The sequence below is a fragment of the Opisthorchis viverrini genome, assembly GCF_000715545.1.
Source record: "Opisthorchis viverrini unplaced genomic scaffold opera_v5_190, whole genome shotgun sequence".
In the NCBI taxonomy this organism is placed as follows: domain Eukaryota; kingdom Metazoa; phylum Platyhelminthes; class Trematoda; order Opisthorchiida; family Opisthorchiidae; genus Opisthorchis; species Opisthorchis viverrini.
The window spans coordinates 699,333-703,365 of record NW_008751846.1 but is presented as its reverse complement, the minus strand read 5'-3'; positions in this window follow the sequence as shown (position 1 = coordinate 703,365).

The following is a 4,033-nucleotide window of genomic DNA, read 5'->3' as shown; positions in this document are numbered from 1 at the left end:
TGTACTTTAAATTGCGCAAGTTGTATGGACACTTCGTTCGTGTGAAAATGCAGCTCGCAACTAACGTCACACTGGCTCGCCAAATTAGAACCCTTTTTGGTCCTGGAGACGCCTCTCTGGTTTGACTGTATGTGCGTTCAAAGCGTCGCGCGGATCTAATGGGAACATCAGATCAGTAATGTTGGAGTACTCGGACCTACAAGGGGAACATCAGATCAGTAATGTTGGAGTACACCAGATGGTTTTCGCGGAATGTCACTCTCCCTCAATGGATCTCCACAGGTTACGCTAGCTGGACCGTATACTTCGTGTGCCTGAAGGCAATTTGCTTCGTAAAGCTCTGTTCGATCAATTTTGTATCGGATGGAGACCATCTGGAGGAAATCAATGATGACTTGGCAACGAAGCGTGAAAATCCCTACTAGTCAACTTAATCGCGTTGGTAACTTCTGTCTCCCCGAATGAGGACTATGGGACGAGTCAAACGGATGGTTAGTGATCTTGGTAGATGGCTGCGTCACGCAGTTATGGGCACCCTAATTCACTGCGTAGCTCTCAACTTTCGTCATACCGGACAAACAGATCTACTTATCTCAACGTGACACACCACTCACAGGGTTACTGAAAACTCTTCGACAGCCCACGACCGGTTTCGCCCTTCCTGAGTCTCACCAGGTAGATGCAGTCTCCGAGTTTCCCTCAACTTTATTTTCTAATTGAACTCAAACTTGACAGAGTACGACCGATTTGGTGTTGACAAGAGATTCAACATACTGTCGAATCTCGTGCCAAGTGAAGAATGAGGTGGCCTTGTGAAGCACATCCGTTTGAAACGGACCATCAAAAACGAAGCATTCAGCTAGACTCAGTTGGGTCTCCTTTCAAAACCAACTTTGTGTGCGCATGAAAACATTCGTCGGTATCCATGCACAGGTTGAATCGCCGACTCCAACGAGTGGCTCTCATTCGTGTATGCTCCTCATCCTTATCAGTGAAGTTGCAGCAGCTGGAGCCACTGCACTCTAGTGCATGGTCGGTGAGCTGAAAAACTGGAACAAACTGACTTAATCCCATCACTTTACAACTTTTTTTCATTTTCCGGTACTTTATGTGCACTCTTTCACGTTCTCTTCTCTGTCGGCTACTGTCATCCTGTGTCTGATCGATTTTTATTCGCGTATCCTTAATGGCAATCATCACATGTGTTGACCTGACTACTTTAACTAAGTAAGGCGAATCTTCCACCGGGCATGGCCTCCCGGAACTTCACGAGTTCTCTCTGTCCGCCGCATGTGTGGCCACTGAGGTGCGATACAAATAACTTTGCGCAAGAAATTTCACATGCTGAGTCGAACTTCTTTCGAACAAGTAAATCTTTAGTGGAAGCATCACCAAGGCTCAGATTTGCGAGCAAACTTGTATGAAGCTGTTGCCTAGGTTTGTCGCAACTCTGTATATTGCAAACTGAGTATATGCGTATGCCATTTGCGTGTGTAAATGTAACATCTATCTATCTATCGTCTATCGGCCGTCTATCGGAATCGCAGCGATTACTTTTCAGGAAAGATGGGCACCCTTTTGCGCACGGAACGAACCCATTCGGAGAATTCCGGACCCCATCAGAAAGGGACTTTACTTTTTAAAAATCTTCCTGGAAGTGATCCATGGTCCGTGTTTATTATAGTTAGCTGACCATACTTTGTACAATGTGTTTTAGCTACTCATTCCAAAAAGTCATCTGGCCTTTCCCAACACTGACCTTTAGTTTCTAACTGTGCGCCTTTTTCATGTTGCCTCTAGGTTATATCCCAGACACCGCTGCTCCATGTAGTGCAGCATTAACCCACGTGACTTTACCGTGGGTACCACTGAACAACAACGTTAAACTTCACCATAATCCGCCCGGCAACGAGTCTTTCAGCCACATACCGATAATATGTTTGACTTCTCTAATGCTGTTATGGTCAACTCGGATAGATCGAGGATTTTTATGAGTTACCGGGATAGGTAAAACAACTAACTACCAATTTCGTGCGTGAAAATGGGATAGGTTGAGTTGTCAGTTCAACGGGTGCTCAATAAGTTGGCCATTTCAATAATACCAACAACAAAGGTATACTTAGGGTGACTCGACTGGGGGCTGGAAACAAAATTGTTTCTACCCTGCCCCAACAACGGTACTCCGTTTATTTGGTTATACTACTCCAGCTACTTGAGTCTAGCAAGTAGTATATGAGTAATCCAGCATACTTTTCGAGCCAGTGAGCCACAACACTATTTATTCCTAGATGGTTTGTCCCACTTGTTTGCCGTATTCACAGCAGCAATTTTTCGATATCGTTATTTTATGAGTAATGAGAATCCACCGGAAGTAACGGTAGTAACCATGTACAACGGTGACACCGCAACTATCAATAGCAACGTCAGTCCGACCCTCGATACGTGAATTACATTGCCGGCCCCCTGTGATACACTTAAAGTTGCCAACCTGAAGCTCACGCTGGAAGAATACGGAGGTAGTCTTTATGCTGCATAAATAACAAATATTTGAGTTCAAATAAAACCGGGAGTTATATGATTGTCCACAGATTAACTTTGGGAAATTGGCTTGGCTACGTCTATGTGGTCACAATGACCTGTGAACATCAGTCTCTGTTCTAAACTTAGACCTGGATTTTTGAAAGTTTTCTGAAAATTCTAATGCGTCGGTTTGGTTTTATTACCTTCAACATTGCTAGTGTTTCATTCATCTACAAGTCTATCGTAAAACTAGAATGGTCAGGAAATTCTGTTAAGTGCAAAACGTCTCTCTAACAATTTATTATGAGGTGCGGGAATTTGGGATTTGATTAAAACTTCAGCCGGAATTCTCCAAACGGTTCACATGCTACCCGATACCAGATCTTTTTTCCAATCCCACGGCTAAACAGTCAACGTGACTTTTTTATCGGCTCGCACTAGCTGCACTTGAATTCGACACGTGATTCAAAAACTAGGAGTGCCTCGCGTCGTCTGGTCATTTGTCAACAACCTGGATTGCAGCGACGTTGTGAATGCCTGACCAAAGTGCATCAAACGGGGCTGAAGTTGCGGAGCTCGAAACCTTAAAGCGAGCGTTTGTCAGAATGGCAAGTCAGACAGAAGTGTAAACGCTTCCCGTTGATCTTTATTGGTAAAACACTGAATCTGAAGGTTCTGATCGATTTTGCAAACCAGCCGCGACTTTGAAAGTGTCAACGGTCACTGAAACTGTGAACAGAAAGTCCACCGCCATTATGATACATCCGCGCATTGTCCGTGCAACTTCATTTTCGATCAACACAGGAAGTGTGCCTCTAGTAATTTTTACTTAATAGAAAAACACATGTCACCCAAGATGAGCAAGGTGAAACTGTATTGTTGGCCAAATTAAGGTTCAGCCGTTGACACAATTCTTCAACTAACGGGTCCAGGCGAGATTCGGTAATCTAGTAGTAGGTTACTTGGGAGGGAGGCAATTAGAGCGCGAATTTACTGACCGGAAAGTCCGTGATTCGAACCCGATCTCTCTCTCGACTTCCCCTGTCTACGCTTGGGCAAACTGGTAGTATCCCAACCCTCGTTCTTCCCCCGTGTGGCATGGCAGCTAGGCACCGAAAGGGTGCTACAGCTAAACTATTTTTATTTCGAGTAGGTTGCTTGGTTTTTAACCAGGTGGAAGTTGATCAGTTCGCTGAACATGGACATTTGCTTATAAACCTTTCGTCACCATTCGAAGAGAAGTCTTCAGTGCACGATTGGGTAAGTAATCTCTCTCTTCTTGAACATGGATGCTTATAAACCTTTCGTCACCATTCGAAGAGAAGTCTTCAGTGCACGATTGGGTAAGTATTCTCTCTCTCTCTTTGACTGACTGGTTTGGTTTCTCATCATCATCATCATCATCATCATCATCATCACCATCATCATCATCATCATCGACAGCATGACATCAGTATTCAACACCGATGCTTCACTGCCGTACAACCATGACTTATTTGAAAGCCTTATTGTA